The sequence below is a fragment of the Symphalangus syndactylus genome, chromosome 18 (assembly GCF_028878055.3).
Source record: "Symphalangus syndactylus isolate Jambi chromosome 18, NHGRI_mSymSyn1-v2.1_pri, whole genome shotgun sequence".
Taxonomy (NCBI): Eukaryota; Metazoa; Chordata; class Mammalia; order Primates; family Hylobatidae; genus Symphalangus; species Symphalangus syndactylus.
The window spans coordinates 99,374,748-99,387,733 of NC_072440.2; positions in this window are offsets into that span (position 1 = coordinate 99,374,748).

A 12,986-nucleotide genomic window follows, 5' to 3' on the forward strand; every position below is an offset into this window, starting at 1 on the left:
GCACAATTCAGCCCATAACATGAGGTATTTCATCACTGTGCATTTTTTCTCTGTATACAGAGTTGCCTTACCAGGTTCTTGACCCCAAACATCCTCCACTCTTTGGTTCTTTCCTTCCCAAGTTGCTGCCATTGGGAATTGCAACATGTTTTAATTCATCCATCCAATTTAATGAAGATTTCCTGAAGTATCTCTATAAAAGATCATTCAGAGTGACATCTCTGAAAATAGCAGAGTAGAAAACTCAACTTATGCAATGTTTAAGAGGAATAAAACTGTCAGACTCAATTTTGTTGAAATTCTGAAATCTAATAAAAAATTACAACCATTATAAAAGTGCTTAACAGATAAAGAAGCTGTTAAAGTTTTGTAAAACAGAGTTGTGGTGTTTTGGAGACTAACATGAGGATGGCGGTCCACGTTCCTGGTGCATCTTACTGGTGGTGTGAAGTGCACTATAGACCATGATCTCAATTAAAGAATTGTTGATTTACCTGTCAGGAGCTCCCTGGGAGATAGGTTCAGGGGCTTGCCTTTGTTTCATCCCTCTTAAATTTTCTTAGGAATAGAGCAGATTCCTGAATTGTGTCTGTCAAAAGCATTTAAAAACATACTAACTACAGCCTCATGGGGAAAGGGACAACTGTTGGAAAAGCAAATCCCTAGAAAGAAAGAGGCTGAGGAAATACACAGAAGTAAAGGTTTCAAAAACTTCCATATATAGGGGGGAATTGTCTTAGTGAGTTCAGGCTGTTATAACAGAATAACATAGACTGAGTGGCCTAAACAACAGAAATTTCTTTCTCACAGTGATGAAGGCTGTAAAGTCCAATATCAATGCAGACCTGATGTCTGGTGAGGGTCACCTTCTATTTTGCAGATAGCCATCCTCTCATTTTGCCCTAACATAGCAGAGAACAGACAGAGATGATGAGGCAAGCTCTCTATAAGGACTCTAACACTATCTATAGCGCCTCCACCCTCAAGACCTAATTACCTCCCAAAGACACTACTTCCTAATACCAGCACATTGCAGGTTAAGAGTTCAACATATAAAATTTGGCTGGCCAAAAATATTCAGTTTGTAGGAAGAATCTAGAATGCTGTGTTCATGCTTAAGATGATGCATACTTTAAAAAAATGAGAAAACCCAAAGGTTTTACCTCTGGCTGACTTCTAGACTATGTCTAAGCAGGAAGAGAAAGCTAAGACATTCTGCAATGACAAGAAAATGTTTTTCTTCTTTCTTTCTCTCTTTCTGTTTTATTTTTTCTTTCTTTCCTTCCTTCTTTTTTTTTGGATCCAGGCTTTTAAGGATATTTCTGTGTAATCACTACCTGAACCACTAAGTTAATTGAACAAAGATTTCAGTTGCCACACACAGCAAAGAATAGTATTTCCAAAATAGTTTATAAAAATTACTAAGCAAGCAGATAACCACAATCTATAACAAGCAAAAACAAACCCTGGGGAGAGGGGAGATAATTGGATTTTCACAGTTACCACATTATAATATTCAACATGTCCAGTTTTCAACAACAACAACAACCAAAATAAATGAGGCATGCAATAAAATAAGAAACTGTAGACCATTCATAGGAAATAAAATTAACAGAAATTACTGTTGAGGAAGCCCAGATATTGGATTTACTACACAAAGACTTTAAGTCAACTTCCTTAAGTATGCTCAAACAACTACAAGAAACCATAAACAAAGAACTAAACAAAATCAGGAAAATGATGTTTCACCAAATAAAGAGTATCAATAAAGACAAAAAATTTTAAAAGGAAATGAAAAGTCAAGCTGAAAACGAGTGAAACAACAATTTTACTAGAGAGTTTCAATACCAGATTTGAGCAGGCAGAAGAAAAAAATCAGTGAACAGGAACACAAGTCAATTGAAAGTATCCAGTATGAGATCCAGAAAGAAAAACAATGAAGAAAAATGAACAGAGTCTAAGGGATTTCTGGTATACCATTAAGTATACCAACTTATGCATAACAGAATTATCAGAAAAAGATGATAGAATATTTGAAGAATTAAAGGCCAATATCTTCATAAATATGGTAGAAGAGAAGAATCTTCAGATCCAAAATATTCAGTGAAATTCAAAAAGGATAAACTCAATAGATCCACACCAAGATACATTATACTGGAAACATAAAAGGGACTCCTGAAAGCAGGAAGAGAGAAGTAATTCACCATGTACAAGGGATCTTTAGTGATATTAATTTCTTATTAAAACTCACGGAGACTAGAAAGCATTAAGATTATATATTCAAAATCATGAACGGAAAAAAAAACCTGTCAAAGAATTCTATATTCGACAAGAGTCGTATTTAAAAGGTAAAGAGAAATCATGACATTTTCAGTAAATGAGAGTTTAAACAGATCATCACTAGTAGATTGTCCTACAAGAAATACTAAAAAGAGTCCTTCAGACTGAAATGAAAGAACACCAGAGAGTAACTCAAACCCTTATGAAGAAATAAAAGCAATGGAAAAGGTATTAACAGAATAGATGCAGAGGTATGTATAAATGTCAGTATCATTGCATTTTTCATTGAAATTCCTTTTTATTCTTATATGATTGAAAACGCAAGTACATAAAACAATAATTATAAATCTACGTTAATAGACTTTTTCTCATATATAGCTTGGTCAAAATTTTCAACTAATGAGTGTCCTTTAGATTCTAAAGTAAATTATCTTTTACTACACAACTGCTAACCTCATGGTAGCTCATTTGAGCTAAAATCTACCTCCATATAACTTTTCCCTACTGGTTATTGTTCTGCCCCGATGTGCTTCTTGTTGAACATGGCAAGACATCTGCAGATGGCCATACAACTTAGCCTCTCTAGAGCAGGTGATAGAACTTTCTCAGTTCCATGCACACCATGCTCTGAATTATTTCTTTCAATGTTTTGCTATGAGAAAAAGTCTAAAGCTATTTGAATTTCTTATTTTTAAAAAATGCTATAGATAATGAGAATTCTTTCTCCTGTTTCCTTTTTCCTACTTATTCTGAAACAAAAACTAACCAGAATGCTAAACCAAGAAATTCTGGTTGTGAGGGGAAGGGAGTTCATTCTAAATTTATAATATATCTGTGAATACAGACTGTAAGAAGAAAATGCTGTAGGTGTACTCTCTTCTGGGAAACTGGAATCTCTTGAAGAGGTAACAATTATGTCTTGGCTAAATTTGAAACTCAAGGATTGTATGAGAATAAAAGGTTGCTGATTGGGTCAGGATGACATTCAATCCTTACACTTGAATATCTGCTTTGAAAAGTAGTGACCAAATTTAATATTAATGATCAGATGTCTTGTCTTTTAAATGAGATAGACTTGATTTCAGATTTTATCTCCATTGTATATGAAGTGGGTGACTTATGGAATGCATATAATCATTGGGCTTTATTTTTCTAAGTTACGAAATAGGGAAAACAACTAGTTCATAGGTTTGTTATGAAGAGGGATAAGTAATAAAAATTATTCTGGAAGCCTATAAAGAAACTAAAGATACCATAACTCATGAGCTGGTAGGCAAAATTATTGTTCATTTATTTATTTATTTGTTCATTTATTTATTTTCTCACCTCTGTTATGTATCAGGCACAGTACTAATTTTACTTGATATTGCAAATTCTACTGTAGAAATAAGAATCAGGGATAATGTAAATACAAGGGAAAAAGCATTTAATTACACTAGTCACAGGGATCTTTATATATAAAGATAAAAATCTTGGTCTTGAATTAAGAGAGTACAGGCAGAGTAGAGGGAGGATATTTCATAAATAGAAAAGGATATGTATGAATTTCGACACGATAGAAAAGTATTCTATTCATATATATTCTGGGAACATTATGTAGAGAGATAAGGGTGGCATTTATGCATATTTTTAGAAAATGGGAGAGATGAATTTTGGAGAGGAAACCAATACTCAGATCACAATGGGTACAATGGGATTAGAAAATTGTCATAATTTATCTTTAAAAATATAGTGTTTCAACACAATATAAATATCTTTGAGGTATTATTAGGACTTCTGGTTTATTGTAGGGATGTAAAGAGCTGGGAAAAGGATTTTTTCCACCCAAACAAGAAAAAATATCAAACAAACTGAAAGCTTAAGACTTTTCTTGAAACTACCTGAGGTCACAAGGCAACCAAAAAGCCTGAAATCTCAGGATAGAAAGGCTGGCTTGCAGGTAGAAACAAAACAAGAATACTTGCTTACTTGGGAAAGGTAAAACCGGGCACCAGTAGGAAGAATTCAGCTATAGTTATTCACAAATTAGTGTAGACGGTTTACGGGCTGGTGACAGTGTATAGAGTCCCTGGAGTCCACAGATTTAGCAGGGAGTTTTCACCAACTCATGGGCTCTTCCCCGTGGAATGTATTGGGCACTCACAGAAGAGATTGGTGAAAGTTCTGTAAGAAGTGTTTCTCATGCTATAGACATGGAAGAGTGAAACTGTAACCACTGTGGGAACAGTGGAAGAGCTCATCCAGATTCATATTTCCCATCTTCCCTACAGAACAAAAGCCTTACTGTTTCAGGAAGGACAGGAAACACTGTTGTCTTCAAGGCGCTGGTGAAATGGTATATTCAAGGCACATGTGCACTATCCACTTAACTAAGGCAATCGTAAGGCTTTATATAATGTGGCTGAAGTCACTATTTACAATGGCAAAGGTATATGAAATCAACCTAAATTTCTGTCAATGGTGGACTGAATAAAGAAAATGTGGGCCAGGCACGGTGGCTCACGCCTGTAATCCCAGTACTTTGGGAGGCCAAGGTGGGCGGATCACGAGGTCAAGAGATCGAGACCATCCTGGCTAACACGGTGAAACCTTGTCTCTACTAAAAATAGAAAAAATAAGCCGGGCATGGTGGCAGGTGCCTGTAGTCCCAGCTACACGGGAGACTGAGGCAGGAGAATGGCGTGAACCCGGGAGGCAGAGTTTGCAGTGAGCCGAGATCACGCTGCTGCACTCCAGCCTGGGTGACAGAGTGAGACTCAGTCTCTAAATAAATAAATAAATAAATAAAATGTGGTATGTATACACCATGGAATATTACACAACCATAAAAAAGAATGAGATCATATCCTTTGTAGCAACACGGATGGAGCTGGAGGCCATTATCCTAAGCAAAGTAACACAGGAACAGAAAACCAAATACCACGTTTTCAATTATAAGTGGGAGCTAAAAATTGAGTATATACGGACACAAAAACGGGAACAACAGATACTGAGGCTGACTTGAGGATGGAGAGTGGGAGGACAGTGAGGATAGTAAAACTACCTTTCTGGTACTGTGCGTATTACCTTGGTGACAAAATAATCTGTACACCAAATCCCTGCAACACTCAATTTCGCTGTATAACAAACCTGCACATGTACCGCTGAACCTAAAATAAAAGTAAAAAAAAAAAATTGAAACACACATAAAAGTGCCTGAATTGATCTTCAGACTTGAGGAGGGTAGAAACCTGTAGGAGAGTGGGATAGAGCAGAAGTGCAGAGTCCCTAGGCTAGATTGACAATTTATGAATTTTAGAAAATTTGATGGGTAGAAACTAGCGGGCAAAGAAACAATATTTAATCATTGTAAGCATTTCTACCATAAAAGCTAGAAAGATTTCAATACCACTTTTGAGAAGCTAATTCCTTTGTTAGAAGAAATTAAGAAAAAACAACAATGACAAGCATCAAATGGGATTTCATACTGTATAAATGTAAAGTCAAGATTCTCCTCAGGAATCAAAAGGTTTGAGATTCTAAGGAGCAAAACAGTTCTGGAGATGAAAATCTAAAATATTTTCTATGTTGGAGGCTGAGTTTGTTGTCTGTAAAAGATGTTCTGGGCAATACATCTTGGAAAAAATGGTATTCTTTATCTTAGGATGGAATGGAGAGTGATGTCATCAATGACATCTGTTTTTACTTAGCCCCTTAGAACAGATGAGGGTTCTCTTGTGTCTTAAGGGGTAGAAACTAGAAGGTTACAGATACTGTGACCCCTGACACAGGAAGGGGTACTTCTAGGACTTTCTGCAGAGTGTAGCAGAACACTGGGTAAAGTCAACCCTCTTATTCCAGAGAGAATCCAGAACAGGTTCCCATTGAGATTTGTAGCCATAGGGATTGCTGTTTCTTTCCATTATTTTTTCCCAACTAATAATTTGTTGGGTAAAGGAAAGATCTAGATTTTAACATATTGAATATTTTGTATCTAGACATCTTACTTGACTCTTTTTTATATCCTTATGTCATTATTTACTTTTTTCAGTTTTACAATCATACCATAAAAAATTATGATAATTTTTGCAAGTGCCTTCCAATATTTATTTCTTTTATTTCTGCATCTTCATTAGCTATGATGTAGGTTGGTAATAATAATTTGTTTTTGAGTAAGTTTGTAAAGAATGGATTTGAGAATTGAGAAAACAGAGTGAGAACAAATAGCAAAAAGCTATTGTAGGTTTCTAAGTGGTGTGTAATAATGTGCAGGAAAAGAATGAAGACTAAATGCTCATAAGGGAATGGGTATGCATTAGTCCATTTTCACACTGCTGATAAAGACATACCCGAGACTGGGAAATTTACAAAAGAAAAAAAGGTTTATTGGACTTACAGTTCCACGTGCCTGGGGAGGCCTCACAATCATGGTGGAAGGTAAAAGGCACGTGTCACATGGCAGCAGACAAGAGAAGAGAGCTTGTGCAGAGAAATTCCTCTTTTAAAAACCACTGGATCTCATGAGACCTATTCACTATCATGAGAACAGCACAGGAAAGACCTGCTGCATGATTCAATTACCTCCCACTGGGTCCCTCCCACAACATGTGGGAATTCAAGATGAGATTTGGGTGGGGACACAGCCAAACTATATCAGGATATATCAGTGAGATATTAACGTTGCTGCTAAAATTTTTAAATAAATAATTCAAAAGGTGGTTCAATCAAAAAGGATCAAATTAGTTTCTGTTTTTTCAGATAGTCGAAGCTATTTCCATGACTATGAGTAAGGAAGGCTTTTGTAAACAAGATTAGAAATCCACTTATCATACAGAAAGGAAGATAGAATTAATTGCTTTTGACACAGAATTCTGTTTACTAAAAAATCCCATTAAGAGAGTGGAAAGTCAAGCCACAAGTTGAGTATTCCTTGCACATTTTTGCCTAACTTCTAGATATTTTATTTACTTCAACAGTGTAAATAGTAATGTTTTAAACTTTATTTTCCAAACTGTGTGTTAATTTTGATATTAATTGCTTAGATATTAATTTTGTAGCAGCAACCTTGCTAAACTCCTACTAATGCCTAACTTATCTGTAGAATATTTTTATTTTTTTCTATATGCAATTATATCATCTGAGGATAAAGATACTTTTGCTTAATCCTTTATAACCCTACACATTTATTGTCATTGTTGTTTTTCTTTTTCTTGTTTTACTGCAAGGGCCATTGGCCTCCAGTACAAAGCAGAATAGAAAATATATGGTGCAATAATTCTGTGGCTTTTGCACTCAAATTATGAACTTTCAATTCTTTACCATAAAGCATGTTGATGACAAGACCTTTTTTGCCAAGATTTATCAAGTTAGAGTCGTTAGCTCCTATTTACTCTTATTTTGCCGAGAGTTTATTTTTCCGTTAGTTACTATTGAACTTCGTCAAATTCTTTTTCTACCTTGATTGAGATCATCATAATAATTTTCTCTTAATATGTCAATGTACTGACCTAATTGATCTTTGAATGTTCTATAAATCTTGCAATAATGAAATCATCATAACATGGGCCTGATACCATATCCTTTATTTTGTTTGTACATCTGATGCTTTATCTGATCTTTCTTCAATGTTTCTACGAAGTTTTTAAAATCATTAGTAGTTTTTTAAGGGGAAATAAATGGAAATTGGCAATCAGTCTTGGAGTGTGTCAAACCTGTAGTCATTTACTTCAATATGTTCTGTCTCTATTTCTAGATAAGAGACCCCCAGTGATTAGCCAAGTATGTAATAAAGACTATGTTTCCCAGCTTCCTTTGCAGTTAGATTTGGTCATGTGATTACGTTCTAACCAATGAGGTATAAGCAGAAGAGTTTTATAAAAATGAGCAATACCTAAAGTGATTAAACCAGTAGTGTGGTCTATCCAAGTTCTATCAACAACAGAAATTCAGTATTGTTCAGATTTGGGGAACCAAGTTCATCTCTACAGATGTTTCAGATTCAAGTGATAAAGAATGAGCTCAAATAAGCATAAACAATAAATAAAAGAGAAGGCTTATAGCAGAAAAACCAACAAGTCAAGAATTGGTGATAATCTTGGGTATGACTGGATCAATTGGACTTTCTCTAATTCTCTCTTATATTTGTTTTTCCTTGATTATTCTTTTCCACTGCACTAAAAAAGGCTTTCTTCGTATGTCAGGAAATATATCTGTGAGCATTCTCTTATTCTCTGATTCTGGAGTCAAGTTTCCTTCTCCTCTATAAGCAAATTGAAAAAATTCTGCCTATAAATTTCACTTGGCCCAAGTCAGTGGCAAGCCCAATTCTGGGTTCGTGTTAAGCTCAATTTTTGGTTATAGAGGAATATGGCTCATTACTCAGAATCCTGTGATTTTGAAGGGAAAAAAAAGAGTTTCCCCAAGTAAGGGAGGTTATGAGTTCTGGACAAATAAAAACAAAATCTGTCCAATACAGGCTATTTAGGAGTAGGTAATGGGACAAAAGGTTCAGAGTTTCTTGGCTTCAGTCAAGCAGACTAGAGTTCAGGACCAGACTAATCCCAGTGTGGATTTACACCAAGCATACCTACAGTTTGTTAGATTGTGAGGTGAAAGGTTCTCACTCAGAAGTTAGGCAGGTATTTTGAGCTCACCATGGTGCTAAGACACAGAATCATGGCATACATAGCCCCAGACCCCACCCAGTGGAGGCATGGGGCTTCAGCCTTTTGGGGTTGGCTCAGCAATGAGCGGAGGCTAGGCAGAGGCTTCTAAGTCCTCAACTGATGTGGGGGATCTCTCTCTCTGCTCCAAGTTCACATTTCCTCTCATGCAAAAGTCTCTTAGAGCCTTTATTTCTTTCCATATTGAATGAATCATTATATTTATACCTTTGCTCTTTCAGTAATCTATGCTTTTTTATGGTGGGGGTGATGAGGAGGCTCTTTTTTATTATATGTCATCTTCCAGCTTGTGTCTCAGCTTTCAACTCATAGCTGAATCCCTGTTGTGACTAAAGACAGAATGAGTGAAAGCAGGAGACACACCTTTCAGCCTCTCATCAGATTCTTAAGGGAAATCTTTTATTCCTTCATTGTATCATTATTATAGCTCCTGCAGCTCAGTAGTGCCTGCCACATAGTAGGAGCTCTGAACTTGTCAACAGAGTGAATACATAAAAGAACAAATGTATTGGGTGGGCTGGGGAGACCTTGGTCAAAGGACACCAAATTACAGTCAAGTAGGAAGACTAAGTTCAAGAGATCTGTTGTACAGCATGGTGACTAGAGCTTATGACTACATATTGTATTCTTGAAAATGCTGAGAGAGTGAATGTTAATCAGACTCACCACAAAGGTGATGGCCATGTGAGGTAATACATGTGTTAGTTAGCTAGGTTTAACCATTCCACAATATATGTAGTCCATAGAAAATCATGTTGTTTGTGATAAATACATATAATATCATATATCAACTTAAAAAAAACTGAGAAGAAAAACCCCTTTTTAAAATACTAAAAGAAATTTTAAACGTATATTTTCTCTGAGACACCAATAAAGAACACTGGTGTGGATACTGTCCACAAATTCTATTTTGTAGCTTCTGGTTTTGCCCAATTTTTCTTTCAAGCATACATCAGACAGACCAGGCTGAACAATGTGATGGTCCAGGCATCAGACAAGCCCAGACTGCAGCCACGTGGTCGTCCCTTTGCTTCCAGCCACAGCTAGCATTCTGTCTCTATTGGAGAATTTATGGCTTTAATATTTGAATCTCTCAGGGAGAAACCATAAAGAAAAACATAACATATAAAAATATGTATTTCCTGGTTCTATAGTTTAAACATATGCTTTTAATTGCAAGAAAGTCATTCAGTAAAGAATTTCTAAGTGCCTTGCTACTAATGAAGATATGGTGGAAAGGTTAGATTACTTCCTCCAGTGGCCCGAACATTCAGTCTCTTATCCTCTCATGGAACTCCAGTAGAGATAGAGATAGAGACGACAGAGATAGAAATAGACACAGAGATAGAGTTAGAGATAGAGATACAGATAGAGATAGTGTGTGTGTGTGTTTGTGTGTGTGTGTGTACTGCCCTGTGACTTGAAAGTACTTGTCAAAAATCCGTAAATATATAGCACTGTTTCATATCGTGGGAAATAAGTCACTTCCTTTTGTCTATGCAGAAAGGAATTTAAAGTTCTTGAGAATTTCAACTATTTGGAAAGCCTGAGGCAAAGTTCCTTTTCAGTAAAATCAGAACAAATGTGCAAAAAGATCTATGTACCTGGTTCAGGAAATATCCTCATCTAACATTCTAAAAGAAGGAGTAAAAGGAGAGTGAAGAGTTGATGCAGAAAGCAAGGGCAGCACTCATGGATGTTTATGCAGTTTTTACCCAATATCAAAGGGCTAGATGCTATTTAAATGACAAATTATACTTATGTGCCTGCTGATTCAGGGTTCCTAAGCAGTGAGGTCTCAGGTATGCAAGGCTCTCAGAGACATGAGTCGGGAGATCCTTGATAAGTATTGATTTACCCTCACTCCTGCCATGCAGAAGCATGGCTCTACAGTAGCAGCTTAGCCTTCCACAGTGCATGGAGGTTGTAGGCATTGTAAGAACTGCCTTATCTGTGTTACCTCAGTAGATTTTTCATAAGGGAAGGGGAAAGAAAAGTGAACTGAACTGAGAAATTTTGAGCACCTTTTGTGTACTAAGCTCCAAGTTATGCACCTAACTTATTTTAATTAATACAACAATCCTTGATGTAGTTTTTATCAGCTTCACCTAACACCTAAGAAAACCGATTTTTAAGAGAAACAAAGTCTCATTTACAGTTCCTACAACTGGTACTTGACAAAGATGAGGTTTCATTCAATGTCTGTCTCTAAAGCTAGTGCCCATTCTGTTCATCACTCATCCATTTACTGGAAAAAGCAGACCATGTTCAGTGCCATCTGAGAATTCAGAGATAAAAGAGGCAAAACATCTACCTTTGGGTATACATTCATATTATACCAACACAACAGATACTTGGAAAGTGCCATATCTAGCTGCTTGTCATCAACTCAGCATGATCCTCAAATATTAATCCAAAGTTTTCACCATTGAGAAGAAATACACAGAAGTCAAGTAAAGCAAACCTAAATTTCTAAAGCTGAGGATATACAGTTTAGAAGAGACTACAGCCTTGTTAGTCTAGAATTCCTCACATTATTCGCAATTGCTTTCTTTCTGTTTCCCCATTAAATGTGTGGTCTTATGATGATGCTCAATGTCCAGTTCTTTATTGGATCAATGAATGCAAGCATAAATGAATGGCAACCTTCAAAAATTGCCTATGTAGGCAATTCAGCCATAACCAATTTGAAGCTAGAGATAAGTGTAAAATGTGCTGCTTTAGAAAGGCTGATTTGGTTGGGGTACACAGTCTGCAAAGGATGGGGAGTGCCTAGAAGCTGGAAGACTGGGTAATCTTCAGAACTGTACAGAGAGTAAAGATTGAGAAGTAAGAAGGGGTGTGGAGGGTTGAATTTTTTTTAAAATAGCAAAATATGGGTATTTCAAATCAAAATTGAGATCCAGCTTCAGATGGCATCTCCACTAGGAGGTGCCTTGGAAGAAATGGAAAATGGAACGAATAAATATATACTATCACTTCCTTGCAGTTGGTTCTTCAATATTTTATCTCATTTGATAGTTTTCAGAACACTTAAGAAAGTATACATATATATGTATATATATACACACACTAATACTAGTACTATATTTAGAGTAATATATATATTATAGTAGATGAAACTATGTATAGAGGATAAGATGATTTCATCTTCCCATGGTAAATTTGGGAGCTGAGATTTGAACCAAAGTTTGACAATTTCAAAATTAATGCTTTCCCCCCAATTCATATAACCTTTCTGATCAAGATGAAAGAGAAAAAGGAAGAGATGAATCCTGAAATTAGAAAAATATATATATAGCATATATCTCTTTGGAAATGTGCTTGCAGACTCAGAGTGACACAGAGGTACAGCTGACAATCTAATTAAATGCAGCTCTAGACAAGCTAACCATACTCTGAAGCAGTAAGCATGATATATTTATTTTCCATTTCCTCTCTGTGGCTAGAGATTCAAAGGATAAAGTCATTTAAAAATCTTTCAGATGTTTGCCTTTTCTGGGGAAATGAGAGTGTGCTCAGTCTGGAAGGAGAATGTTCTAATTAGCAGGACTTATTATTTATATTTGATGAAAATAATGATATATGAATCAATTCAGTCCCTTGTCTGTATGCAAGGATCTTACAGTAGTTCAAGGGTCTATATTTGAGCAGCAAATGAACCAGAGCCCTTTCTGCCACGAACAGAAAAAGCTGAGAGTAAACTGACTTTTCATTTTGAGACAAAGCTGCATGTTCCCTGTGAGGGCTCATCATATTTCCTGCTGATAGCAGCTAAATTTTTCATGCAGGAGGAAAGAGTAAGTTTGAGATTAGTGAGGTGTAAATGAAAGTGGTCGACCATTGAGCAGACACCAGACAGTTTCAGGGAGTTTTGACTGGTTTGGTGGTTTTTGCTAGTGTGGATAGAGGGCAAGCAGAACAGTCATTTCTTCTCCTCACTTGAACTATGAGGTTGAGGGAGAAGTGCTTTTTGTGACTCAGGTGTCTCCCAGGCGTACTGAAGGCCCACCTGTCCCTTAGCATCCTTGGCTGTGATCTGTA